This window comes from Prionailurus viverrinus, chromosome A1 (assembly GCF_022837055.1).
Source record: "Prionailurus viverrinus isolate Anna chromosome A1, UM_Priviv_1.0, whole genome shotgun sequence".
Taxonomy (NCBI): Eukaryota; Metazoa; Chordata; class Mammalia; order Carnivora; family Felidae; genus Prionailurus; species Prionailurus viverrinus.
This window is the reverse complement of record NC_062561.1, coordinates 207,410,368-207,427,203: the sequence shown is the minus strand read 5'-3', so window position 1 is coordinate 207,427,203 and position 16,836 is coordinate 207,410,368. Positions and strand designations below refer to the sequence as shown.

At 35.8% G+C, this 16,836-nt stretch overlaps 1 protein-coding gene across 1 annotated transcript in view; it reads right to left on the bottom strand.

Moving 5' to 3' along the window:
• C6 (complement C6) overlaps window positions 1-2,188 on the bottom strand; it is a 66,934-nt gene extending 64,746 nt beyond the window's left edge. The window contains exon 1 of the mRNA XM_047864151.1: window positions 2,160-2,188. The gene's annotated coding sequence lies outside the window, so the exon portion shown is untranslated. The remainder of the gene's footprint in view (window positions 1-2,159) is intronic.
• Window positions 2,189-16,836: the final 14,648 nt, after the last annotated feature.

Sequence of the window (16,836 nt, the reverse complement as noted above, 5' to 3'; positions counted from 1 at the left end):
ATGTATTTTAATATCTTACATTTCTTAGTTGTGATAAGAGGATACTTCGGCCAAAAAAAAATGGGTTCATCATTTTGTAAATCTTCATTCAAACTAAGAGTTTGGGATCTGATGTAATACTTATTTCTTCAATATGCTCAAATATTAGAGCACTTCTTCTTAGTAAACCAGTGAGATTTTTGAACTCCCCTACAAGCTCAGAGAAAAAAGCTACCATAAAAGCAACCAAAACTATTGACACGTGACAGAATGTCCTTCAATTTAAAATGGAATTGACATACATTTGAGTATCCATTGTGTACTGCTCAGCATTGAGTGAGACACAAAGAACAGAATACATTATCACTGTCTGGGGAAGGTAGACAGAAACTGAACATTCTTCCTATGCTTTTCATCCTAGCTTTTTAAATGTAACTCATAGATAAGCTGCTACTTATCTATAAGCTACTACTGCCCTAGGCTATTTGAATTGCAAAAATTAAAGGTTGCTACACTTGCCTGCCGATTTTGGTTCCCTGGTTAGTAACCTATCTTTCTTAGTTTTCCTGGGCAGCCCGGAACCATAGGACATTGGGACAAAGAGTGTCCAGACAGAATTTAGCTTATGATTAGACAGAATAGAATGAGTCTTAAACATCAGACCCAAACTCCAGATTGGGTATTTTTTCACTGGCTTCAGGGTCCTTGAGAGCTTAGACTCCTAAAGAATGTGAAGTTTCCTTGTTAACCAACCACTAGACTGACCACCACTCTACCCTCTCATACCCAAACTGGGATCTTCTCATATAGGAACTGCATCAACAAGGAAGCCTAAACAGAAGAGGGTTTTGTTGTTGTTGTTTATTTATTTACTTCTCTCATACATTTTGAAGAAATGGTTTTCTTCCAGAATAGTTCCTTCAGTTGCAGAGAAAAAATTTTAAAGCATTTTGTTGAATTAACATGTAGATGATTGGGGGAAGTTGAATTACAAGAGACTACCAGTTCTCAGTTCTCAGCAGAAAGTGTCTGTTTCAACTTCCAAAAGCTTGAAAGGCAAAGATGGACTTTATTCCAACTAATACCAAAAACCGCAAGAACAGAATCCTTATAAAATTATTCTGAGCTCTTCTCTGGGTATAACTGTTCTGAGGCAATTTGGAAAATGCTATAAATTAAGACAGTAACGTCAAAGCTTCTGATTTGAGGAGATGCTAATAAAAGAACTAACTGGTATCTTCTCATTTGATAACATTTTATTGTTATGAGGAAAAATTGTTTCATGTTAAAAGGATTAATTTTCATTCAAATAAAGATAATTATTTCTCTAATTTTGTTATTACCATGGCCCAGCATAAAATATCAAATGTTTCCTTATTTATGAATTTCCAACATCTCTGGGCATTCTGAAACATCTAAAATTATATGTGGGCATTTTACCCATTACCATACCATTTTCATAGAGACATGGAACAAAAGAATTTTCAGTGAATAGAGGGAAATAGAAAAAATCTTCTGTGGTGCCATGGTGGGAGAGTACCAATTCTCTAGTTTCTTATAATTGCCACCTCCCTTGTACTCTAAAAGTCAGTGATCCCACTGAACCATTGAAGACAGCTTTGTGAGCATTTAGAGGATTCTGGTGTAGAGTGAAGTCCGTCTTATTCTGACCTGTCACCTTCTGATGTACACGCCTCACACGAACGATCTATCTGTAAGGCAGTTCAACATATCTTACCCGACAGTTCAAAGGATGTTCTAGTTTGCCCCCAGCTGCAGGTTCTTCCTTTCCATCTCCTTGTAAATTTATTGAATCTCTTTATTTCATATTTTGTTCTTCTGTGCATTCCCCAGAGGCTCAAAAAATGATATGTACCATTGCTAGGATAGGCTGGGGTGTCCAGGAGTATGACTCATCTTTTGACTAAAGGGTATGTTTGCTTTACTTTTAACTCTAGTGTAACTCATAGAAAAAACTTGATCTCAACAAGGTAGTTCTCTGGAAGTTCTTTAAGAGACATGATCTTTTAGTTCTTTTGAGATTTAAGCTAGGTAGAAAGGCAAATAAGTGGCTATAATCTGAGTTATGTATTTTCACGCATGAAAGGGTACGTTTGTTGGAAACAAGATCCGTAACTCTGAAATATTAAGATTACAAATGAAATCATTATATCACTCACCTGTAAACAGAGTCTGTGGTGTCCAGAGAGCTTATCTGCAAATGGCTGAAAAAATAATAGGGACTTTCTCAAAACAAAAAGGGGTTATATGATAATCCAAACAAGCTTCCTCCCTCCTATTGCTAGCTAACATAAGGTCCTAACCCGGAGATCTAACGTGTTGTCAAAATAAACACACTGTGGAAACTCTAGACTTTGCAAATGATTACTTCATCAGTAATACTGAAACTCTGTGTGAGATATTACACAGGGTCCTGAATTTTCAGTGATTTTCCCACTCAAGGGATATTGTAACAGAAAAAAAAATCTCTGACTCCATTTTTGAAAACCCCCTTAGAATATATTGCTTAAAATTGTCTTCCCTTTAGGAATGTGTCCAGATAATTAAAATACATATTGATTCTTATTTTTTTCTGATTATAGAATATTTATTGAGGAAGATTTAGAAAATATGGAAAAACGTGAAGAGGAAAATTAAAATCATTTTTAATAACCAGACAAAATCATTTTTAATAACCAGTATTTACTCCAATACTTGGAGTAAATACTCCCAGTCATATTATATGTATATGTGTGTGTGCCTCTCTCTTTGTAAGTATACACATGCACAGGAATATGTGTACATATATAACTTTATAATTTTGTAAGTGACATCACATATTTTTTAAAGATTCAAATGCATAGAATAGATCACATTCCACAGTGTATAGAGCCATATCATTACTGGTCTGTGCAAGATATTCTTTTATTTATTTCACTATTTTCTCCCAAGGATCTTGTTTCATTTCTTTTCCTAGATTAGTTACATGTGTTAATGTATTTGATGCCTGTTCTTACATAGGGTTATTTAGATATATGTGTATCCTTCAAAAATACAGTCTCATTTTTCCACGTATATTTTTGTAATTTACAGAAATGGTGCTTTGCTAAATGTTTTATTTGGCTCCTTACTTTCTTCATTCACCATTATGCTTCTGAGCCTTATTCAAGGTAAATCTGTTGGAGCATAGACATTCATTATATCAACCACATTTTTCTTATACACTCTCTTAGCGCCTACTTTTGTTCACTTTGACTCCCTTCAGCTATAAGCACAAGGTAATTTTCATTGTGAATTAGTGAGAAAATTCCTAAAAGCACCCAGGTTGCTTTTTGGAAAAACTCTACACATTTACACTCTTAGCAGCAGCTTAGGAGCGTTGCTCACTAGCAGGGTCTCCCTAGCATTTGATGTTACATCTGACATGTGTAATGTGATGTCTTGTGGTTGGTTAAGCAGTGAATTTCAATAATGAATTTCAGCATCCCTGTGTTCTCACTGCACCTTCTGGTTTCCTATCTGTGAATTAACAATTAATATTCCCTGATTATTTTTCTATTGTGCTTCTTTTCTTTTGTTGCTTGATTTCCTATATACTGATGATTTAAAAAAATGTTAAGGATCGCTTCTCAGTTTGTCACGTATGTGTTAGTTTTATTGATCGTGTGTTGGAAGAGAAAAAAATCTTAATTTTAAGGTAATCTAATTTGGTGATTCTGTCCTCATAGCTTTTGTTTTGGATAATTTTTCTTTTGCTACAGAAATTATTTGGTTTAAGAAATCTGAAGTCACAGATACATTCCTAAATTTTCGTCACTCTTGCAGTTTTAGATTTTGTGAGTAGTCTTTTAATCCTCTGTAGTTATACTGTATTTTTATCAATGGTGTGAGACAGAATAAAGTAAACAAAACAGAACCCGAGAATCTTATAACCATTTGATAAATGAAGAAAAGAATTTATTAAAACTTAACGACTTTGTATGGTGACAGATGATAACTAAACTTATCGTGATGAGGATTTCATGCGTGTAATTGTTGAACTGCTATGTTGTACATCTGAAATTAACATCTTATATGTCAACTACACTACAATTCAAAGTTAAAAAAAACTCAACAATTATGCTTGATTAAAACTTTCATCAAATTAGAAACAGAAAATAAATTTCTTATTCTGACAAAGGTGTCTACAAAAAACTTGTAGCTAACATCATAGTTAATGGAAAAATATTGAAGAGTTTCTTCCTTTGTTCAGAAAAGAGAGAAGGATGCCTACTATCACCACTTCTCAATACTGTACTGGAGATCCTCTGGTATTACTTGTGTAGATAGAAAAATCCCCAAGAATCTACAGACACATTAAAATTAATAAATGAATTTAGTGAGATTGCTGGGTACAGTTTATTATAGAAATGTTTATGATAGAGAAAGCATCTCCGTAAACCAGCAAAAGCAAATACAAATTTAATCTGGGAAGATTTAAAATAGCAATGGCAAGTGTGCTCTTTCCATCTAATGATGATTATACTTCTGGAGAGGTTCACAATATAGCTTGAGATTGGCTAATAGGGACATTATGCTAAGGTGAAGCACAACAAAGTAGTGCAATGGAAAAAGAAAACTGTGGGGATTGGGAATGTGGAGACTTATGTTTCGCTCTTGATTCTGCAACAACTATGTGATCTTTAGCAAATCACATGACTTCATTGAAATTGTTTCTTCTTTTGAAACTAAGTATTTTTCAACCTTTTTCAAAACAGTGGAAAACTTTAAAAAATATTAATTATATCCCAAATATGGAAAACAGCTAAAACAAATACTCCTCAAACAACTTATATTTTCACCATGTAGTGGGAAATGATTATCTGAGCAGGTCTAAAGACTCTTTGAAGTAAAGCAGGAGACGACTGCTCCAAAGTAACATGTTTTAACATGCATGGTAGTAACTTACCCAAGACCAGAGTAAGTCAGAACCAGAGTACAGGTCTCAGATTCACAGTCTGTTGTCTTTCTCCTGTACCATTTTGAGACTTTAAAGATTGAAATTTCAGGCTAAGAAGGAAAACAATAGACCAGCATTGAAGGCACTTTGGGGGTGGTAGGAGTTTCACCCTTGAGTATCTGATAAGATAAATAGGAGAAAAAAATATATGGTAATAATACACCATTTATGTACACTTCTTTCTCTAGTTGGTTCTATGAGGCCCTAAAATGAAATATGTTTTTCCCATGGTCATGGTATTTGGAGCAAAGGGCAAATGCTAGCAGTCATAACCTAGAAAGTCAGAAGCCAAAAGGACGAGCCAAAGTAGGGTTGTTAAGTAATATGGGCTACGAGAAGGGCAGAGAAATGAGTCTGCCCCTTTACAGAAAAAGTGTTCTGAACCCTGAAACCCAGAGGGAGAGATTTCTGGTCTGATCAATCGAACCACAGTGTCCAGTTGGCTTTGAGAAGTAGAAAGTAGAAATAGTCTTCTATGTAAGACGAACAGGTGATTGTTCCAGAGCTAGGAATTGAATGTGTGCAATTACGCTCAGGTACGCCTCTGGCACGAATACGAGTGCTCTCTAAACAGTATCTGGACACATGCTGCTGAGAAACAAAGCATGCTGTGAAATCCGCCAGCCGAACTGTTTCAGCAACTGCAGGCCTTCTAAAGTGTTGGCTGGTGACATGGAATACATTTTTCAATAAAATGCTCTGTATCTGTATGATGCAGAAAGTTGCTGGTGAGCTTAAATGTGTAGACTGACCAGGAGAGAAAGCCTTTACTTGTAAAGGAACAGAAGGGTGTTGAAGGAAATTAGAGCCAGGACGTGGAATGCTAAAATGGAGCAATTATAATTTTTCCAGAAGGAGAATATGTATTCTTTTAAAAATCTTTATTCCTCTCTTAATGATGACGGATTCACAGCCAAATGGTGTTTTCTGCCAAGAAAATAACCCCAAACATAAGATAATGAACAGTGGAGGCTGCTGACTATCTGAAGGCTTTTTCATACGCTAAGCATTCACATGCCAACTTATCATTACAGGAAAAATACTATAATTTCTTATTAGAGTTAAGGCTAATGACCCCATCTATTTCACAGGCCCTTCAGAGTGTACTTTGTCAGTCAGTGTGTGAGTAAAGTAAAATTACAAATTGAATCATTTCACCCGGAGAATCAAAGATCAAAACTCTCAAGTGGAGGAAGTAGAAGTGTGCTTTGGACCTCAGGCTACCATGCTCTTTTCTTCTCCTTTCCTACTAAAATTATTTCCGGGGTAGTCTAAAAGGACTATATTTAATTACTTAAGTGCTATTCTTCATTAATGTCACTCTTTGCAACATGAGTTACAAATACAATGGGCCTACAAGAACTATTGTCAAACTGAATGACCGTCTTTCAATTTACTGTTGGCTTCTGGGACATCTTACGATAGATATTTACATATTTTTCTCAAGATTTGACTGAGGTCAAATAAGTCTTGTCCAAACTCTTGAGTCAGTTTCCTAGTTGGTTCCATGACATACAGCTATCCCATGCATCTTGAACACTATTACCAAGTTTTCTTGTCTTAATCCGTTCTGGCTGCTGAAACAAAATGCCATGGACTGAGTGGCTTATCAACAACAGAGATTTATTCCTCACAATTCTGGAGGCTTGGAAGTCCAAGGTCAAGGTGCCGGCAGATTCGGTATCTGGTGAGGACCCACTTCCTGGCTGTTTCATGTTACAGTTTCATATGGTAGAAGGTGCAAAAGAACTGTCTAAAATCTTTTTTATCTTTTTAAGGCACTCATCCCATTCATTGGACTCCACTCTTACAACCTCATCACCACCCAAATCCCCACCTCCAAATAGCATCACATTGGGGATTAGGTTTCAAATATGAATTCAGGGTCATGTAAACATTCAATCTAAAGGTCCACTATGCTGACAATAACAATTTGATATTTGGGTGGCATCTCATGGCTTGCAAAGCACTTTTCTTAGTGCCATAAGAGCAACAGTATCTACTCACCCATTCTGATCAATACATATTCACTGAGCACCTGTTACACACCAGACATTATGTTGAGACTTAAAGAGCAAAAAATGAATAAGTTTGTTAATTTCAAGAACTTTAGTTAAAAGATACAAATAGTTGGCTGGAAAAAATGAATTCTGAAAAATACTGAAAATTATAAGAAATTTATCTCAGAAATTATAGCCTCTCTTGTGCATGCACTCTTTTCTTCAGTTCACATTTATTATAATCATCACTGTTATCATTATTTAAAGCCTTCTGTTCACTCATTCACCAAAAATTTACTGTAAGGCACTGTTCTAGGCATTGGACAGTGACTAAGACAAGGAAAAAAAAATCCTGCTTTCATGGTGCTTATCATCTATTGGGCAGAAGAGAGAGAAAACAAACCAAATGAGCAAATTATATAGGTTTTTAGCAGCATTTCTTTAATATTTGTAAAATACCATTTCTTCTAAAAAAATTGTGGGTCATTCTCTCTGCCTCTATTTTCTCTTGTCCCTATGCTTTATTAGAGAAAATCTGTCCAGCCTTGTCTCAGGAAATATTTTCCTTGTCAGCAGGAAAATCTAATCCTGCTGTAGGTCTCATGAGTCTGCCTCTTGGGCAGGGTTGATGGGCCAGCATGAGGCATGAGTCAATGGATTTTATGTGTCAAGGTTAGGAATTGGAACTGCAGTTAGACATAATGTGAACCTTATTTAAGCCATATGCAAAGAGAGGCAGAAAATACCTCTCTGCAGAGACAAAGAAGAATGAAGTGGGGAGTTGAAGAAATATGCCTACAGAGTATAAATGTTGTCCGTCATGAGGCTCAGCTATACTTTCTGCCTTTGCATTCCATAAGGTACCCCTGTTCCCTTTTAATAGCACCTGGCAAGCATTTTTCTACTCTCTAAGGGGTTGATTTTTTTTTCCTACTCCACATATAAGTGATATTATGCCATATTTGTCTTTATCTGGCTTATTTCATTTAGCGTAATGCCAGCAAGTCTCATCCACATTATCACAAATGACAGGATTTCCTTTTCTCTAGTGGCTAATATTTCATTACACACACACACACACACACACACACCCCACTTCTTTATCCACTTATCTGTTGATGGACACCGGTTGTTTCCATAGGTTGGTTATTGTGAATGATGCTGCAAAGAACGTGGGGGAAATGTCTCTTCAAGATTCTGTTTTTGCTTCCTTTAGATTTATAACCAGTAGTGGAATTGCTGGATCATAGGGTAGTTACCTTTTCAATTTTTTGAAGAGCCCCCATACTGTTTTCCAGAGCGGCTGCACCAGTTTGCATTCCCACTGACAGTGCAAGAGTGTTCCCCTTTCTCCACCTCCTCACCAGCACCTTTGTTTCTTGTGTTGTTGATTTTAGCCATTCTGACAGGTGTGAGTTGATATCTCATTGTGGTTTTGATTTGCATTTCCCTGATGATGGGTGATGCTGAGCACATTTTCATGTGTCTGATCTGTACAGCCCTCATTTTTAATGCAGGCAGACTATTATTAATAAGAAGAATCTCAGTCTCTGAGTACATTAGCAATTAGCTATTAGCATTCCCATATCCACCCCCAAACCATTCTGTTATGCTTATTTTCCTTTAATAGACTTGCAATATTTTGAATGTAATCAGAAAAACCTTTTTATAAACTAGATCTAAAAGCAAGAGCAAGGATCTAATAAATAATCTTGGCAGTTTAATTTAACATTTAATTAAAGCATTTCCTTTATTTTATTAAGGACATCTATTTATATTGTTTAAAAAAACAGAACTCAAAGTTTTAAGGCAACAAAACATCATCACTACTTTACCCTTTCCTACTTTCTCATCTTCTCTCCAGGACCAGTCACTTTCAAATTAGAGCTGGATTGTTTTTCTTTTCTTTCTTCTCTTTTTTGTTTTGTGTGCTTTGTTTTTTTATCTTTGTATTTCTCACTACTGGTACCCGTATAACTCCATTTATCCCCCTTCCAGATCTCTTTGCTATGGCTTTCATGTAAATTCCATAATACACTGCTGTTATAGTTTGTGCTGTAAACTATGCATTCACAAGAGGGGTAACATTGCCCTCAAGAGGATGAAAATTGATTGTTGGGGGGTGGTGAAAAATTCTTAGATATTACAATTGTCTGTGGCCTGGTAAAGGTTAGCCTTACCAATAGAACATTATTCCTTAGGATTTAACTTCTTTTATTGGGTTTCTTGGGTATCTTGCAAGCACCACTGACATTAAGTTTATGGAAGATACACAGAATATTTACAAGATTAGTGCTAAATGCATGATGAGCAGATGACTTCTTTTCTTCGATTGCTTCCTCTGTCTTGATGCATATTGCAAGAGGAGGCATATTCGTTAGATGTTATTTATGTTTGACCTCAGCGTTTTTATGTGTGAATTAGGCTTTGAGACTGAAATAAAAATAATTTATATTTTATTATTGAATTCTACAAGTTATTCAATGTCACATCAAGTGATGAAAAGAAAGAAAATGTTGACAATATCCAAATGAATATCTGGCAGCTATTTAAAAGTTATTTACTCATATCAAGCCAAAATTAAGAGTTTAGTCCACTAATATAATTTTTAAGTAATTTAATTTAAAAAATGTTTATTTTTGAGAGAGCACAAGATGGGAGGGGCGGCAGAGGATTCAAAGCGGGCTCTGCGTTGACAGCAGTGAGCTTGATGTGGGGCTCGAGCTCACAAACTGTAAGATCATGACCTGAACCGAAGTCAGACACTCAACCAACTGAGCTACCCAAGCGCCCCTTAAGCAATTTAATTTTTAAATTACAGCTAACTCTTGAACAACATAGGTTTGAACTACATGAGTCCACTTACATGCAAATTTTCTTTTGACAAGTATAGTACAATACTATACATGTATTTTCTCTTCCTTATGATCTTAATAACATTTTCCTTTCTCTAGCTTACTTTATTGTAAGAATATAGCATATGATACATACACAAAATATCTGTTAATCAAGTGTTTATGTTGTTGGTAGAATTTCTGGTCAATGGTAGGCTATTAGTTAATTTTAAGGGAATCAAAAGTTACATGTCGATTTTTTACAGTGCAGGGAATCGACACTCTTAACCCTTGCATTGTTCAAGGGTCAACTGTAAATTACCTAAAAAAAAAAACAAGAATAGTTTAAAAATCTCTTATAACTGTGTATTATGTTGCCAATTTGCATATTCATTTTATAGATTACAATTTATAGAACTAAATAAGTTACATTAAAATTTACTGAGCAATAATCATGAAGCTGTTACATGACAATAGCTTTTTAATATTTCAACTTTTAACTTTTAAAAGTGTAGTCATTCTAAAATCTGCATTGAGCAAAAAGTAAACTTTGTATTTTTTGTTTTTATGTTTAAAGTACATATATGCATACAATATATAAGCAGGTATACAATATATCATGGGTGTCAAAATCTCATTGGGGGATGAGCAATTAGGGAAAAAGAAGTGGAAAAAGTTTCTTAGGGAATGATAATGAAAAAAAAAGTGGTGAAACTGATTTAAACCAACATGTATTGTAAATAAATTAAAAGGAAAATAATTGCTTGTTTATGTATATCGACAATTTTATCACTTCTTATCCTTGATCTTTGTGTAAGGTTTGATTTTCCAAGCCTAGTGTCTTCTGCTGGAAGAAGATGGGGAGGTACTTGCTTGTCTTGAGTGAGGTAACCTGATGCCTCCAAGTCCTTTGCCTCCACAGGGTTCTGCAGGTTAAAAAGGGACTCCTCTTTGGTACTCACTCTGTGTGCCTTTTAGCACGTAAGCCTGCTCCATTCTAAGTCAGCTACCATTCTTCCATTTGCTTTGTTTCCAAAAATTATTGAAAAATTACATCTACTGACATCTCCTCTGTTCTTCTTGTCCTTTTGGATTTACAACATTTTATTTCTTTCCTGTCATAACAGGAGATTGATGAAATAAGTTTATATGGCCAATTGCTATGTTCAATAGAAATTCCTGGAGCTTCCTAGATGGGAATAAATATAATCTTTTAGCCATATTCATTTAACCAAACACTTTCCCTATCCTCCTCCCCCATTGTAAAATGTTTTAACATCCATCAATCCATTTGAATTTCTACTGTCAGTTAAGCTTCCCAATCTGTTTTGATCACAGATATAAGGAATACAATTCAAGAGGATGTGAGGAAAAGATTTGTATTCAGCCTGAAGCTGAAATTACCTCGGGTACTATTATAATACACAAATGCTTTGGTGTTATGGTTTCTCCTATAGCTGACATTTAGGGATGAATAGGTGTTGTTACCCAACTGGGCACTGGGGAGATATATGTCAGAGGAGGCAGGAAAACAAAGAGAGGAGCAGAGAATTAGTTACAAAACTGTGATGATTTCATTATTCTACAAGGGCTAGATGGTTGAATGAAACTGTGCTTGAATAAAAGTACTGTTTCTGCTCTGCTTTCCAGCAATAATAGAGGAAATCAGTGGGGGGCAACAATTACAAAATAGGCTGGGGGGTGAGCAATCCCAGGGCTAGATCACTAAGCAAGACCCTCAAAATGCTGTGGACATGATACCTTTATAGGTATCATAGGAAAATGATAGGTATCATAGGAAAAGGGATCTCAAAATACCTTTTACTGACACCATGGAATATGCCTAATTGACTTCCTGAGTAATTGTATTGACCCTATCGTTTCTAATAGGAGAGTGTAAAGCAGTCTATTTGAATAAAAACAGTGTTGTTTCAGGCTTAGATATATGAAAGAAAACAAAGATAAATCCCAGTAGAAGAATTTCACAGTTTATCCAATCTGCTCTTTCTTTAAACCAAGTTTTGAAGCATGATTTTTTTATTTTCCTCTCTATTACAGAGTCCAGCCCAGGATCACATGTTTCATTTAGCCATCATTGTTTCTCTCTCTTTTTTTTTTTTAAGCTTATTTTGAGAGAGAGAGCGAGTGAGGGAGGGACAGAGAAAGAGGGAGCGACAGAGAATCCTGGGAAGGCTCCACACTGTCAGCATGGAGCCAGACACAGGGCTTGATCCCACAAACTGAGAGATCATGATCTGAGCTGAAACCAAGAGTCAGATGCTTAGCCAACTGAGCCAACCAGGCACCCTCAAGTGTCTCTCTTAATACAAGAACAGATTCCTAAATTTTCGTTGTCATTAGTGGCATTGACAATTTTGAAGAATAAAGACCACCTACTTTTAGAATATTCATCATTTGGGGTTTGTCTGACAGGATCACATCTGGAGATAACATCAATTGATTTTTGAATCTCAAGTCACCATTGCATTTTGAGAATAAGTGCATTTGGGGGGGAATACCTGGATTTGATTGGCTAGTATATATTTAGGGTTTTTGTCTCTATTTTCATGAGAAATATTAGCCTGTACTAATATTCTTGAAACATTTGTCAAAGTTTAGTGTTAAGATTGGATTGGCCAGATTAAACAAGTTGTTAGCTCTTTCCCTACATTGTGGAAGAGTTTGTTTAAGATTGATGTGATTTTAAAATATTTACCAGTAAGTCCAATATGGATCTGAGTGTTTGAGGAGTAAAGGATTTATTTATTTATTTTTTCAACGTTTATTTATTTTTTGGGACTGAGAGAGACAGAGCATGAACGGGGGAGGGGCAGAGAGAGAGGGAGACACAGAATCGGAAACAGGCTCCAGGCTCTGAGCCATCGGCCCAGAGCCCGACGCGGGGCTCGAACTCACGGACCGCGAGATCGTGACCTGGCTGAAGTCGGACGCTTAACCGGCTGCGCCACCCAGGCGCCCCGTGGAGTAAAGGATTTAATAACATGTACAATGAATCTAACAGAAATAAGACTTACAGGTTATCTATTTCTTTAATTATGTCATTTTTGCTAAGCTTCTTTCTCTAGGAATTTGTCCATTTCTTTTTTTTCTTCTTTTTTTTGGGCATAAAGTTTCTCACAGTATGCTTCTAAGGTATTTTTAGATTCTGTAGCCTCTTTAGTGATGTCTTTTTTATTATTCTTCATATTAAAATTGTTATTACTAATAATTATTCTCTCTGTGTCTTAAGGTTTCTCAATTTTATTAGTCTTTTCAAAGATCTAATTTTTGGTCTATTGATTTTCTCTTTAGTCATGTTTGTTTTCTGTTTTATTAATTTCTACTCCTAACTTTATCACTTTCTTTTCATGTAGGTTTAGTTTTTTAAATATTTAGTAAACATATCATTTGTCTTCAGCCTTTTCCCTCTTAACACACATTTTAAGGTTTTTAAATTTCCCTTTGAAAACTGATTTCACTTTATAAGATTTGTGTGTTGCATTTCATTTTCAAATTAAATATTTTCTAATTTCTTTTTTTAACTTTATTTTTTATTTTTCAAAATTTACATCCAAATTGGTTACTATATAGTGAAGCAATAATTTCAGTAGATTCCTTAATGCCCCTTACCCATTTAGCCCATGCCCCCTCCCACAACCCCTCCAGCAACTGTAAGTTTGTTCTCCATATTTATGAGTCTCTTGTGTTTTGTCCCCCTCCCTGTTTTTACATTATTTTTGTTTCCCTTCCCTTATGTTCATCTGTTTTGTCGCTTAAAGTCCTCATATGAATGAAATCATATGATTTTTGTCTTTCTCTGACTAATTTCACTTAGCATCATACCCTCCAGTTCCATCCACGCAGTTGCAAATGGCAAGATTTCATTCTTTTTGATTGCCAAGTAATACTCCATTGTATACATATACCACATTTTCTTTATTCATTGATCCATTGATGGACATTTGGGCTCTTTCCATAGTTTGGCTATTGTTGATAGTGCTGCTATAAACATGGGGGTGCATGTGTCCCTTCAAAACAGCACACCTGTATCCTTTGGATAAATGCCTAATAGTGCAATTGCTGGGTCTGTAGGATAGTTCTATTTTTAGTTTTTTGAGAAACCTCCATACTGTTTTCCAGAGTGGCTGCACCAGCTTGCATTTCCACCAACAATGCAAAAGAGATCCTCTTTCTCCACATCCTCGCCAACATCTGTTGTTGCCTGAGTTGTTAATGTTAGCCATTCTGACAGGTGTAAGGCGGTATCTCATTGTGGTTTTCATTTGTATTTCCCTGATCATGAGTGATGTTGAGCATTTTTCATGTGTCAGTTGGCCAATCTGGATATCTTCCTTGGAGAAGTGTCTATTCATGTCTTTTGCCTGTTTCTTCACCGGATTATTTGGTTTTTGGGTGTTGAGTTTGATAATTTCTTTATAGATTTTGGATACTAACCCTTTAGCTGACACGTCATTTGTAAATATCTTCTCCCATTCTGTCAGTTGCCTTTTAGTTTTGCTAACTGTTTCCTTCGCTATCAGAAGCTTTTTATTTTGATGAGTTCCCAGCAGTTCATTTTTGCTTTTGTTTCCCTTGCCTCCAGAGATGTGTTAAGTAAGAAGTTGCTGTGGCCAAGATCAAAGTAAGAAGTTGCTGTGGCAAAGAGGTTTTAGGCTACTTTTGCCTCGAGGATTTTGATGGCTTCCTGTCTTACACTGAGGTCTTTCATCCGTTTTGAGTTTATTTTTATGTATGGTGTAAGAAAGTGGTCCAGGTTCATTCTTCTGCATGTTTCTGTCCAGTTTTCCCAGCACCACTTGCTGAAGAGACTGTCTTTATTCCATTGGATATTCGTTCCTGCTTTGTCAAAGATGAGTTGGCCATACGTTTGTGGGTCCATTTCTGGGTTCTCTATTCTGTTCCATTGATCTGAGTGTCTGTTCTTGTGTCAGTACCATACTGTCTTGATGATTACAGCTTTGTAGTATAGCTTGAAGTGTGGGGTTGTGATGCCTCCTACTTTGGTTTTCTTTTTCAAGATTGCTTTGACTATTCGGGGTCTTATCTGGTTCCATACAAATTTTAGTTTATTTGTTCTAGCTCTGTGAAGAATGCTGGTGTTACTTTGATAGGGATTGCATTGAATATGTAGTTTGCTTTGGGTAGTATCAACATTTTAACAATATTTATTCTTCCTATCCAGGAGCATGGATTCTTTTTCCATTTCTTTGTGTTTTTTCCATTTCTTTCATAAGCTTTCTATAGTTTTCAGTGCATAGATTTTTCACCTCTTTGGTTAGATTTATTCCTAGGTATTTTATGGTTTTTTGTGCAACTGTAAATGGGATTGATTCCTTGATTTCTCTTTCTGTCGCTTCATTGTTGGTGTATAGGAATGCAACCGATTTCTGTGCATTGATTTTATATCCTGCAACTTTGCTGAATTCATGGATCAATTCTAGCAGTTTTTTGGTGCAATCTTTTGGGTTTTCCATATAGAGTATCATATCATCGGCGAAGAGTGAAAGTTTGACCTCCTCCTGGCCGATTCGGTTGCCTTTTATTTCTTTGTGTTGTCTGATTGCAGAGGCTAAGACTTCCAATACTAAGTTAAATAACAGTGGCAAGAGTGGACATCCCTGTCTTGTTCCTGACCTTAGGGGGAAAGCTCTCAGTTTTTCCCCATTGAGGATGATATTAGCGTTGGGTCACTCATATATGGCTTTTATCATCTTGAGGTATGATCCTTCTATCCCTACTTTCTTGAGGGTTTTTATCAAGAAAAGATGCTGTATTTTGTCAAATGCTTTCTCTGCATCTATTGAGAGGATTGCATGGTTCTTGTCCTTTCTTTTATTGATATGATGAATCATGTTAATTGTTATTCTATATTGAACCAGCCCTGCATCCCAGGTATAAATCCCACTTGGTCGTGGTGAATAATTTTTTTAATGTATTGTTGGATCTAGTTGGCTAATATCTTGTTGAGGATTTTTGCATTCATATTCATTAGGGAAATTGGTTTATAGTTCTCCTTTTTAGTGGGGTCTCTGGTTTTGGAATCAGGGTAATGCTGGCTTCATAGAAAGAGTTTGGAAGTTTTCCTTCCATTTATATTTTTTGGAACAGCTTCAAGAGAATAGGTGTTAACTCCTCCTTAAATGTTTGGTAGAATTCCCCTGGAAAGCCATCTAGCCCTGGCTTTTTGTTTTTTTGGCAAATTTTTTATTACTAATTCGATATCCTTACTGGTTCTGGGTCTGTTCAAATTTTCTATTTCTTCCTGTTTCAGTTTTGGTAGTGTATGTGTTTCTAGGGATTTGTCCATTTCTTCCAGATTGCCCATTTTATTGGCATATAATTGCTCATAATATTCTCTTATTATTGTTTTTATTTCTGTTGTGTTAGTTGTGATTTCTCCTCTTTCATTCTTGATTTTACTTATTTGGGTCCTTTCCTTTTTCTTTTTGATCAAACTGGTTAGTGGTTTATCAATTTTGTTAATTCTTTCAAATAACCAGCTTCTGGTTTCATTGATCTGTTCCACTGTTTTTGTTTTGTTTTGTTTTGTTTTGTTTTGTTTTTGGTTTTTATAGCATTAATTTCTGCTCTAATCTTTATTATTTCCTGTCTTCTGCTGGTTTTGGGTTTTATTTGCTGTTCTTTTTCCAGCTCCTTAAGGTGTAAGGTTAGGTTGTGTATCTGGGATCTTTCTTCCCTCTTTAGGAAGGCCTGGATTTCTATATACTTTCCTCTTATGACCAGCTTTGCTGCATCCCAGAGGTTTTGGGTTGTGGTGTTATCATTTTCATTGACTTCCATATACTTTTTAATTTACTCTTTAACTGCTTGGTTAGCCCATTCATTCTTTAGTCGGATGTTCTTCAGTCTCCAAGTATTTGTTATCTTTCCAAATTTTTTCTTGTGGTTGATTTCGAGTTTCATAGCGTTGTGGTCTGAAAATATGCACAGTATGATGTATTTACTTAGGGCTGATTTGTGTCCCAGTATATGGTCTATTCTG